Source organism: Balaenoptera musculus, chromosome 3 (genome assembly GCF_009873245.2).
Source record: "Balaenoptera musculus isolate JJ_BM4_2016_0621 chromosome 3, mBalMus1.pri.v3, whole genome shotgun sequence".
Classification (NCBI taxonomy): domain Eukaryota; kingdom Metazoa; phylum Chordata; class Mammalia; order Artiodactyla; family Balaenopteridae; genus Balaenoptera; species Balaenoptera musculus.
This window is the reverse complement of record NC_045787.1, coordinates 81,464,846-81,478,262: the sequence shown is the minus strand read 5'-3', so window position 1 is coordinate 81,478,262 and position 13,417 is coordinate 81,464,846. Positions and strand designations below refer to the sequence as shown.

At 35.0% G+C, this 13,417-nt stretch overlaps 1 pseudogene; it reads left to right on the top strand.

Moving 5' to 3' along the window:
• The window catches only part of LOC118892505, a 33,379-nt pseudogene that overhangs the window by 16,743 nt on the left and 3,219 nt on the right, over positions 1-13,417 (top strand).

Below are 13,417 nucleotides of genomic sequence, written 5' to 3'. Positions count from 1 at the left end.
TCTGCCCTCTGGTGGATGAGGCTATGTAAGAGGCTTGTGCAAGTTTCCTGTTGGGAGGGACTGGTGGTGGGTAGAGATGACTGTTGCTCTGCTGGGCAGAGCTCAGTAAAACTTTAATCCACTTGACTGTTGATGGGTGGGGCTGGGTTCCCTCCCTGTTGGTTGTTTGGCCTGAGGCAACCCAACACTAGAGCCTACCTGGGCTCTTTGGTGGGGCTAATGACAGACTCTGGGAGAGCTCATGCCAAGGAGTTCCTCCCAGAACTTCTGCCGCCAGCATCCCTGTCCCCACAGTGAAACAGAGCCACCCCCCGCCTCTGCAGGAGACCCTCCAACACTAGCAGGTAGGTCTGGTTCAGTCTCCCCTGGGGTCACTGCTCCTTCCCCTGGGTCCTGATGCGCACACTGCTTTGTGTGTGCCCTCCAAGAGTGGAGTCTCTGTTTCCGCCAGTCCTGTCGAAGTCCTGCAACCAATTCCCACTAGGCTTCAAAGTCTGATTCTCTAGGAATTCCTCCTCCCGTTGCCAGACCCCCAGGTTGGGAAGCCTGATGTGGGGCTCAGAACCTTCACTCCAGTGGGTGGACTTCTGTGGTATAAGTGTTCTCCAATCTGTGAGTCACCCACCCAGCAGTTATGGGATTTGATTTTTCTGTGATTGCACCCCTCCTACTGTCTCACTGTGGCTTCTCCTTTGTCTTTGGATGTGGGGTATCTTTTTTGGTGAGTTCCAGTGTCTTCCTGTCGATGACTGTCCAGCAGCTAGTTGTGATTCTGGTGTTCTCGCAAAAGGGAGTGAGAGCATATCCTTCTACTCCGCCATCTTGGTTCCTTCTCCAGATACATTAGTTTTTGAACTCGTGATTATTACTAATAAACTGAAAGCTTTGAGAATATTGTCTTGTTTGTTTGCTCATCACCTGAAACTGGGCATATCAACTTGCTTATGAAAATGACACAAAAATATTGGCTAAACTTGAGTCAAACTGAATTCAAATTGAAATTGCTAGGGCAAAGAAAGGAGGATATAAGAGTAGCTAAATCCTGTGTCATTTCCAAAGCTACCTCGTTATTCCCTTTCCTACAGGGACTTCCGCAGAGGGAAGATTGATAACTCTCAACAGTCACCAGCCAATTTTCACTCCTTGGAAGGAAGCAGAGGAAGATGTTTTTCACCACAGCAAGCTGTGTGACTCGACCATAGCCTGCCCCACTCTGGACTAGAAAGACCTCCCTCATTTAATGCATCAGGTAACTCAGGCCAGTGGTTCCTCGAACAAGCATTCCTCTGATAATGAGCTTCCTTTTTCTGGTAGCTTTTTTTCTTTTCTTTTTTTTTTAAGCAAAGTCTGTGGTTTTACATACTTATATATATTCAAATTACCTTAGTAGTCAAAATCTTCAGTATACGTGAGTCTTTCCACACTGTCTGGAAAGGATATTTTTGGATCACAAGTAAATAGGGACTTTCCCACCAGCAGGATTTTTCTTTGTGTAGGGAAAGTTTGTTTTCAATTCTAGCAACTCTGTGTGTTGTACTCTATGCTCACATTTTACTCAGGCCAAAGTGCCTTTTGATGGAGAACACTGCAGCAGATGGTGATTTTTTCAGCCTGATAAATGGCAATTTGGTACAGTCAGAACTTCTTATTTATCTGTGGTGGAATAAGGGGTCCAGGTCTCATAGAATTCTCCTAAATTATTGGTCGAGACATTTCTGTTAGCTTCATTGCGCATTTCTCTTTGCCTGAGTTTAGGAATTAAGTCCATTTCCTGGGAACTGCTTAAGTTAGTAAGAAGTAGTGTTGCAGGAATGGGGACCCCTTCCAGGGCCCGAGAGTGGGCTCTTTTCTAACACTCAGAAATGAATTATCCGAGGAGACACACATGCTGACAAAGCAAGAGACTTTATTGGGAAGGGGCACCCGGCTGGAGAGCAGGAGGGTAAGGGAACCCAGGAGAACTGCTCTGCCACATGGCTCGCAGTCTCAGGTTTTATGGTGATGGGATTAGTTTCCCGGTTGTCTCTGGCCAATCATTCTGACTCAGGGTCCTTCCTGGTGGCGTGGGCATCACTCAGCCAAGATGGGTTCCAGCGAGGATCCTGGGAGGTTGGTAGGACATATAGACTGGTGTTCCCTTTTGACCTTTCTCGAATTCTTCTGGTTGGTGGTGGCTTCTTAGTTCCATGTTCCTTACCAGGACCTCCTGTCATAAAAGAACTCATGCAAATGGTTACCTGGCCAGGGTGGGCGGTTTCAGTCAGTGGTTTCCCTAAGAGTAGGACTTTACAATCCATTTTGTTTTTGTTAATTTAAGATGGCCACAGACTTTTTATTTTGATAAAAATATATAGTTCCATTATATTCCTTTATACTCTGGTTGTATGTGAGGTTGTCTGTATCTTTTATTAATATGGTTCACCAATGACTTTCTCAAGTTGCAATTTTACGGTGTGTAGGAGATTGGCTTGCAGTTGAGTTGTGGGTATCATACCTAGCATATTTAGTTGCCTTTTTGTCATGTCAACAAACCATTGCTCTATCTCAAGAAAGACAATTTCCCATGGATCTGAATGACTGATTAGAACAACAATCACAGGGATAACAAATGACACAGTCCTATTTAATACCTTAGACTGCTCAAGATAATTGGAAAAAATGTCTTAATTATAATATTTACTTTTCAAATGCCAATTTGGGACATAAATATTGGTAACCATAGAACCTCAAAATTATGTGATGAACCCAAAAGGCTTAATGATCCCAAGGGAAAAAGTGGTTTTATAACCACACTGAATCTAGTACAATGGATATAGTTTAGTGTATAATAGAGATTATTAAGGTTATTTGTGAAATAGATACCTCCTCTCTGCCCTCACTTTTTTTCCTTTTTGCATTTTCCCTCCTAACTAGCTGTGTGTGTGGAGTGGGTTGTCCCTGGATTCTGTGTAAACTGCTTTCAGTATGTCTGTACACAGGGAGGGGCTATTAATCTTAGGTAAATCCTAAATATCCTATGCTTTCTTTTTCTCAGACCTTAGCAAAAGAAAAACCAAAACCAAAAAGAGCTGGAGAGCCATATTCTGCCTTGAATATGATCTGTATGTTTTCCAGCCCCCAAACATTCTCTCCATGATGCTTACCTGTCCTTCATGAGTGAGTAGTGAGTCACAGGTACAAAAACCTAAGAATAAATCACACTGGGAGAAGCTGGTCAAGGATCCCTGCATAATTACCATGTAGAAAAAAAGCAATTCTTTCCATTTCTAGAAAATATTTCTTTAATTTCCTCGCTTATATTATGAGGTGATTGGGTGAATTAATCTGTAAATCCCTTTGGGAACAAGCTTTCTAATTTTCTTTTAAGAACCTTTATTGTTACGTAAGAATATCTCATTAAGCTTTACCTTTCCTGGGGAGAAAGAAGGCAGCCGGTGATAATGAAATAAAGATTTTTAAAAGGTTTGCTTTTTACCAATGAAAATAAAAAGGTGTTAAATACACTTTTAAATAAGCATTTTCTTAAAATCAGGAGTTGAGCATCTGCTCGATTTCCTTTCCTAGAGGCTTTTAATGGCAATTTCTCCTCTTATAAGGAGGCAATATGAAATGCATTGACATTATTAAGCCTGCTAAAGCCTATTCCCAAATTCAGGACTTATCTGGTAAGCTGACTAAAGAATAATTTCCCTTTTGATTAGTCAATTTTATAGAAACTTCTCATCTCTGAGTTTTAATATCTTGTGTTTATCATTTTTATTCAAGACTCTAAAGTAGGATGCTTTTTGTAGCCTTCAGGCAGAGATATTATAAGCAAGATGAACAGTGAAATCAAATTCTTGTTGTATATTAAAAGCCTAGCCTAACCATGTTTGAAAAGGCTTCATCACCCGAAATGGTGTTCTTGAACAAAACACCATAGTGGATGTTAAATTTGCATTCCTTTAAATTCTAATTTGTGATTTTCAAGTGAAACTATCTTTCTTGTCTTTCACATATAAACATGCTTTCCCCATTGTATATCAAGTACTTTTGCCATATATTCATAAAATGTTGGTAAACATTCATGCAGTATGTATGGTTTTCTTTGTCTCTTAGGATTATACCCCCTTTATAACTCTTACAATGTAACTCTTTAAAAATCAATTCAAGAAAGGGTTATAATGGATTGACAGTGATTTACATGAAAAGCCTGTTCCCTTCAGCACTGTCATTTTACTTCTCAAAAAGTCAATGTTACAGGATGGTGTATCTATATGTCTATCTATATTAAAAACTTGGTAAGTACAGTTTAATAAATACACATAGCTATTTATCATTTCAGTGGTACTGTAAATGAGTATTGATGAAAGAACTTGTACTTTTGTGATCGGTATGATTTTCTTTATAACTGTAATCAGACCATATGAATTTTCTATGAATTGTATTTTGAAAAAATATGACTTGGAGAACTTTGTCATCTATATGAATCTATTTAATTATAGTCTATTTTTTTACCGTGTACTATGATATTTTTGTACCACAATTTAATGAACAATTCTGCGAGTGGACGTTTAGTCAATCTCCAAGGTTTTTAAAAAAAAATATTATAAAAATGGAATGTATTATTCTTTGTATGCAGACTTTCCAAGATATCTTAAGGAAGCATTTCTGAGTTTAAAATTATATGCATTTTAAACATAAATATATTTTGTGATAGTGTTTTCCAAAAATGTTGCAACAGTGTTCATGAGCATTTTCCAATTTGACCAATTCTGAACATCAGATATATCAAATGTATATATTTTTCTTCCTTTTCATTTTGTAGTATGGTGGAAGACAGACATAAATAAATTCATTTGATTTTACTCTTCAGATCACATATGAGATTAATTTTTATGTACTCTTTTGTGATTTGTCTGTTCATAAACAACATAACCAAATAAGGAGAATGGTTATCTTATTTTCTTCATTCCTTTATTTTCTTATAAGTTCTGTCTCATATAGGTTTTAAATATTTTCTCTAGTCTGTTACTAGTTTTTTAAAATTTGTTTAATATTATGTAATCAAATGCATTAGTCTGTTCCTTTATGATTCCTTCATCTTGTAGCTTTTTAAATGGATCTTCCTTAAAAGCATATTTTCTTTTGCAATATTTTTGAAGTTTTATATTTTACATTTAGAATCTGAAATTTATTTACGTAATAAAAGGTAGATTTTGAAACCATTTTTCTTCTAGAAGCTTAAAAGTTTGGCTCCACTACTTTGGTCTATGATCCACTTAAAGTTAATTTGTTTTTGGTGTGAAATAAGGGTTAAGTTTTTTCTTCTTTTTTTCATGTGGGTATCCATTTTTTCCAGCACTATTTATTGAAAATATTTTTCTTTTTCCACTGGCAACTGTGTCAAAAAAGGAGCAAAAGGAGGAGGAGGAGGAGAACAAGAAGATGCCTGTGGGGAGGATGGCCCTGGGTACTGGAACCTGTTCTGTAGTGAGCACACAAATGTGCATGTGTAAAAAAAAATGCAAAGAACTAAACACACACAAAGTACCTTTAAAACTGGTGAAACGTGAATCAAGTAAGTAGATTGTATCAATGTGACTATTCTGGCTATGACATTATACTGTACTTATACGTTTCTAGTGCAGGAAACTGGGCAGTACTATGTGGGATCTTTCTGTGTTAGTTCGTACAACTACACGTGAGTCTACAATTTTCACAAAATAGAATGTCCAAATTATTTGTGAAAACATTCTAAAAGAAAGGTTACTATTTGTCACAAAAGTAACTTTAGAAATTCCTAAATCTTTGAAATGAAATTCAGGGATTATATGAATAAAATATGGGTTTATCAATGACCATAAGAGTGATAGTAGAGTGAAACAAATTTTTCAAATCAAGACCTATTAAATAAATAGGTAACAATTAGAGGAGGAACTGTTACTAACCTTCGCAATGATCTCATTTGCTAGAGTAACCTTTTTCATCTCTGAAGAATGACCCAAAAGGTACAGTAGAAGGTGAAGGTCAGCAGGAATTAGTTAAGACTTTCATAAAGCAGGCTAATGACCAGTTAAATTCCATAAGAGGAGATACTTACTCCACATCTCCATGCAGCATTGGTTTGATTATTTGACCCTGCAGTCAATTAGTTCAAAACACCTATTCAGTAAAAAGCTATTAAACCAGTTGTGCACATAAATGGAATGGATAAAAAATTCAGTTGCCACAAAAAAGTAATGACATGATTAATTAGGGTTCTATTTCCATTACAATTATTGAAACTTATCGTTTTGAGCAAAATCTTCTGTCTTCAGGAAGTTTATAAGATGCCTGGAAAAACGATAGTACAACCAGTTTTCATGAGAAATTTTTAAAAAATAGGCATATCACCATATCCATGAAAATGCTCCAGGAAGGTAGATTACCATTCAGACAAGACCAAAGATGAAGTGAAGATAGTAGGTTCTCTCTGTGTTCAGTCACAGATGTAAAATGTTCAATCATAACAGTAATATAAATTTGGCCTGGAATAATTCTAAATTGTTTTAAACATGTAGATTGTATCAAAAAAGGTCCTTCTTAATTGTATTTTTAAAAGGGAGAACTTTACAGCTGGATGCACTTAGTAATAATCTATTACCTCTAGCCCCAAACTACATTTGAAAATGAGGAAGGAGAGGCATAGATATATTAGTGGTGCATCTCAGACTAGAACCCCCTCCCCTTTTTATAAATTATGCTATACTTTACTTTGCAGAATGCTATTACTTCATTTGGTTTTTAGGACATTCCTGGGAAATAGCCAAAGGAGGCATTCTGACTCCTATTTATACTGTTTAGGAAAAGGAAACTCAGAATTAGTGACTACAGAATGTGTCACAGTGGTACTAGCAGAGCCAGAGCTTGGATCCAGCATTTTTTCCATGTACAATACTCTAGGGTAGTACCTTGTTTTCCTATAATAAGCGGTGCCATTATTATGCCTCTTGTAGTAGGCAGAATAATGGTTCCCCAAAACGTGTCCATTTCTAATCTTCAGCATCTGTGGATATGTTATCTTACATGGCAAAAAAGATTTTGTAAATTTGATTACATTCAGGATCCTGAGATGGGATATTATTCAGCATTATCTGAATAGGTTCAGTATAAGCACAGGGGTTCTTTTAAGAAAAAAGGGAGGCAGAAGAGTCAGAATCAGAGGAGATGTGATTAATGGAAGCAGAGATCTGAGTGATGTGGGGCTGGGAGCCAAGGAATGCAGGTGGCCTCTAGAAGTTGGATAAGGCAAGAAAAATGGACTCTTTCCTAGAGCCTTCAGAAGGAACACATGCCAGCTGACACTTTGATTTGAACCCAGTACAGCCCAGTTCAGACTTCTGACCTCCAGATTTGAGAGAGTAAATGTGTATTGTTTTAGCCACTAAATTTATAATAATTTGTTACAACAGCAACAGGAAACTATTACAAAATTCTTGAGATAATGCTTCTTGTAAATAAATACCTCAGTAATTTTGCTCTATATATAATATTTTGATGAGAAATTTGTCTCTCAATAGAAAACCATGAAAAAAATCAAAACTAATACTTTCATCTTGATTTGTGTTTTTCTTTCTCTTGGCTTCTTTCATTTCTTAAATCAAACCTTTTTTTCCCCCATTAATCATACCTAAGGAATGTATTTTCCATGTTCTTAATACCCTTCCAGTTTTTAAAATTATTTCTGGGTAATTTTATAAAAAGGGAGGATTATCCTTTCATCGTAGTGTGACAGGTTACTGAATTGTGTGTTGTTACAACTTCCTGTCAGCAGATGCCAGTATGGCACGGTATGCTAAGAACCTTAATCCTGGGTTCACTATAACGTGAGATGTGAGTATTAATTTTATATAGTCACACTCACATGTATAAAAACATTGCTTTATTTTAAATTACTAAGATTTGCTTTCTTATGGGCCTCCATTATATTTTGTCTATGCATTAGTCAAGTGGCACTAATTCTGGTCATATCTGTTAAAAGACTATTAATACAAGGTTTGTTACCATGAATTTGTGTCACACCCCCTTTGCTCCTGACATGGCATGGAAGTGCCAGGAATGCTTATGCAGTGTCCTGGATTCAAAGATGTCTGAGGTCGACATCAGTTGAATTATAAAGAGCCACTCACTGTAAAATGTTAAAGGACTGTATAGTAATTCCTGGAGTGCAGGACCTTTATTGAACTTATCCTGTCCCAACATGAAGCACTATATGTTTGCTGGGAAAATAAATGGTTGTATAAATGGACTGTGATACAACTCTCTGTACTCTTCAATCCATCTTCTATTTATCATATTTTTAAGTGAACATTTGTAGATTCTCCCTAAGGATTTGAGGAGGAATGAACATGAGATATTCAGTGTCCTCAGTAATTGAACATATTAATGCATTCTAAAGAGTAAAAAGCCCAAGTTCAGTTTTTTTCTTGTTCAGTCACCATGAAACTATGCTTGATTTCCTCTCAAGGCCATTTTTTAAAAAGTAGGTAGTATTTATTGGGTCACTCAGTTTTTCTGCTCTTAAAAAATATTCAGCTATAAAATTTGGACATAAATTATAATCCTTTAATTCACCCAGAAAGATGTGAAGTGAAAAAAACCCCAAATTTTATGGAAAAATATATAACTATCTATCTTTATCGTGAATAGAAATTATATATAAGGAATGAAAAATACAAAAATATTATCTTATTTGAAAAACATTTAAATTACCCTTCCTCTCATGCATAAACAAAATATATCTGGTAAGGAAATTTATTATTATATTTGGGTTTTAATTCATCAGGCCATCTAATATACCAGCTGACATGGACTTGTAATATTTGCCAACTCAGCATTCATTCCTTATAAAAAATTACTGTATTGAGGTATGATTGATTTATTAAAAATTATACTTAAAATAGATAACCAATAAGGACCTACTGTACAGCACAGGGAACTCTACTCAATATTCTGTAATAATCTAAATGGGAAAAGAATTTGGAAAAGAATAGATATATGTATATGTATAACTGAATCACTTTGATGTACACCTGATACTAACACAACATTGTAAATCAACTATACTCCAATATAAAACAAAAATAAAAAAATAAAAAATTATACATATTTATGTATACAACTTTATGAATTTGGAGATAAGTATCCATTCATGAAACCATCACCACAATCTATGCTATAAGCATATTCATCACCTTCAAAAGTTGTCTTGTGTTATTATTTTTGTTGGTATTTATGATAAGAACACTTAATATAAGATCTACCTTCTTAGAAAAATTTTAGGTATACAGTACAGTATTGTTAACTCTAGAAACTATGCTGTAAAGCAGATCTCTGGGACTTACTCATTGTGTCTACATGAACTCTTTGACTAATGCCTCTTCCTTTTCCTGAGGCAGTGTTTATTCTTAACCTATAGGCTGTGCACATCTTTCAAACATCTAGAGAACCCAGTGTTAAATTATCATATCTGTTTCATGCTGTTTACCTTCAGTTATCTTCTGTGCTTTTATGAGCTCATTGACTGCTCTAAATCAAATCACTTAAGTAGTCTTACAAATATCCACTTGCCTACTCATCCAGAACTCATTATTATTTATGTTGAGAGAATTATGAAACCTCTAGTTCATTGACATTATGATTTATAACACCTTGAGGCGTGAAGGAAATTACAATAACTTAGTTGTTACCATAAAGCATTATATTTTCAATGCAGACGTCAACATTTTTGCAGTTAATGCTTTATCTTTTTTTTTTTTTCCCTTGGTGATAGACTTTGGAAACTTTAGATGAATCAATGTACAAAAATCCCTTGTTTCCTGAGAGCAAATCTCATTTTCATACCCCTAGATTAACAGGATTACATTTAAAAATTTTCAGTTAACCCCACATACATGGACTCATGTCAGTAATACTGATGATATGGCCAAGAGTATTAGTACTTTAGTATCAGGGCTACATAATATAATATTCACACTGGGGAAAAAATTTCAAAAGTTTAAAGTATACGGAAATTAAAATTATACTTTAAAAGGTGTTGCTCAGAGCTACCAAAAGGAAGAAATGCTAAAAATCACATAGTGTTAAGCAAATATAAGTCCAATAGCTGAAGAGTGATCTTGGCATTCCAATTTGTGAAATTTTCACTATATTCATAATAATGAGAAGTGATAATGCTGAAAGAGTCTCTCTCTAAATTGAACATGGTACAGGAATCCATGTGTTCCACAAAGCATAAAAACACCTATTGACTATATAATCCTTAATGTACATTTTTAAACTTACTAATTCACAGGTTCTTTTAATGCATATAGGTGATTAGGGAAAATGTTTATCAGGATAATGTGAGTTAAATAGATGCCTCTAAATATATCAAAAGCATGTTCTATGTCCAGGTCCACTCAAATTAAAGGTCTAAATTTACATTTTAATTTTCAAATGAGAACACAGCTCAAATAAATTTGATTACCTATTAAGTTGCACACTCCAAATGCCACATTATTCAACAATTTTAAAACCTAGTTATATACATAACTTTTACCCCTCCAAAGGATTTCTTTAAACATTTTCTAGCTCCAGTTTGAGTCGTATATGTATATGACATATTCTAAGTATTTATTAGTTTTATTAGAAGGTTTAAAAACATATATAGATCTACGTTATGTAGTTTACCTAACCCATTATGTAGTTTACCTAACCTCTCTTCTAGGAATATAATATGGAAAATAAGCAAGTCATTAAGTAAGTATTTTAGTTGGAATTCAGACAAATGGAAATGTATGATTCAATAGGACATGGAGGAGGTAGACATCAGCTATCAGAAGATAACATTTGTAAATATTTATGTACCCAACATAGAAGCCCCTACATGTATTAAGCAAATAACAACAAACCTAAAGGGAGAAATAGATAGCAATGCAATACAGTAATATTAGAGGACTTTAATACATCATACATCAATGGATAAGTCATCTAGCCAAAAAAATAAGGAAACACAGCCTTTAACAGCACACTAGACCAGGTAGACTAAACATACATACAGCACATTCCATCCAAAAGCACCAGAATACACATTCTTCACAAGTACACATGGAACATTCTCCAGAATAAATCATATGTTAGGCTATGAAGCAAGCCTTAAAAAATTTAAAAGGACTGAAATCATACCAAGCAACTCTTTTGACCACAATGTTGTGACACTAGAAATCAATTATAAGAAGAAGACTGGGAAATTCACAAATATGTGGAGATTAAACAACATGTTACTGAACAACCAATGGGTAAAAAAGAAATTTAAGGGGAAATCAAAAAATATCTTGAAACAAACGAAAATTGTTTGTATCTTGAAACATACCAAAACCTATGGTATGAAGCAAAGTAGTTCTAAGAGAAAAGTTCTTAGCAGTAAGTGCCTTCCTCAAGAAAAATCTCAAACAAGCTAACTTCACACCTCAAGGAATTAGAAAAAGAACAAATGAAGCCTAAACTTAATAAAAGATAGGAACTAATAGAAATCAGAGCAGAAATAAATGAAATAGAGCTTAAAAAGACAAAACCCTAAACTTCAGGCTAGACCCACCAAAAAAAAAGTGGGGGGGGGGGGGGGAGAGAGATGACTCAAAATCAGAAGTGAAATCAGAGACATTACAACTGATACCACAGAAATACAAAGGATCATAAGAGACCACAACAATTATACACCAACAAGTTGGGTAACCTAGAAGAAATGGATAAATTCCTCAGATATACAACCTAACAAAACTAAGTCACGAAGTAATCTGCACAGATCAATTACTAGTAAGTAGACTGAATCAGTAATCAAAAACCTCCAAAACAAATATCAAAAAAACAGTCTAGGATGAGATGGCTTCACTGGTGAATTTTACCAAACATTCAAAGAAGAATGAAATCTCTACTCTTCCAAAAAAAAAAAACAAAAAAAAAACCAAGATAAAAAAACAGAAGGAACAGTGCCAAGCTCATTTTGTAAGACCACCATTATCCTGATACCAAGACCAGAGAAGGATGACACAAGAAAATTACAAGCCAATATCCATGATGAACACAGATGCAGAAAACCTCAACAAAATATTAGCAAATCAAATTCAGCAATACATTTAAAGGATAATAAAATTTGATCAAGTGGGCTTTATTCCAGGGATGCAGGGATGATTCAACATCTGCAAAAAATCAACGTGGTGCACCACGTTAACAAAATGAAGGATAAAAAATTATATGATTATCTCAATACATGCCGAAAAGGCGTTTGACAAAAGTCAGCATTCATTTGATAGAAATACTCAACAAAGTGGGTATAAAAGGAATGTACCTCAACACCATATATGACGAGTCCACAACTAACACCATACTTAATGGTGAAAAGCTAAAAGCTTTTCCTTTAAGATCACAGACAAGACAAAAATGCCCACTCTCACCAATTTTATTCAATACAGTATTGGAAGTCCTAGCCAGAGTAATTAGATAAGTAAAACAAAAGACATCCAAATTGAACAGGAAGAGATAAAACTATCACTATTTGCACATGACATGGTATATGCTATAGAGAAAACCCTAAAGACACCATGAAGAGACCATTAGAACTAATCAAAAATTGCAGGATACATAAAATATACAAGTATCTCCTTGCATTTCTATATGCTAATGATGAACTGTCAGAAAGAGAAATGAAGAAAACAATCCCATTTACAATTGCATCAATAAGAATAAAATTCCTAGGAATAAATTTACCAGGGATGTGAAATAACTGTTCCCTGAAAACTGTAAGACATTGATGAAAGAAATTGAAGAAAACACAAATAAATATATATTCCATGCTCATGGATTGGAAGAATTAATACTGTTATTGTGTACATACTACCCAAAGCAATCTACAGATCAATGCAATCCCTATCAAAATTCCAGTGGCATTTTTTCAAAGACATAGAACAAACAATTCCCAAATTTGTACGGATCCACAAAGACCCCAAATAGAAAAAAGCAATCTTGAGAAAAAAGAACAAAGCTTGAGGTATCATGCTCCCTGATTTCAAACTATATCACAGAGCGAGAGTAATCAAAACAGTATGGTACCAGCACAAAAACAGACAGATAGGTCAACGGAACAGAATAGATAGCCGAGAAATAAACCCGCACATATGGGGTCAATTATTTTAGGAGAAAGGAGCCAAGAATATACAGTGGGGAAAAGACCATCTCTTCATTAAATGGTGTTCAAAACTGGGCAGCCACATGCAAAAGAATAAAATTGGACCACTATCTTATACCATACACAAAAGTTAAAATGGTTTAAAGACTTGAATTTAAGACATGACACCTTAAAACATAGGTGTTAAGCTGCTTGACATCAGTATTAGTGATGATTTTTTTGGATTTGACA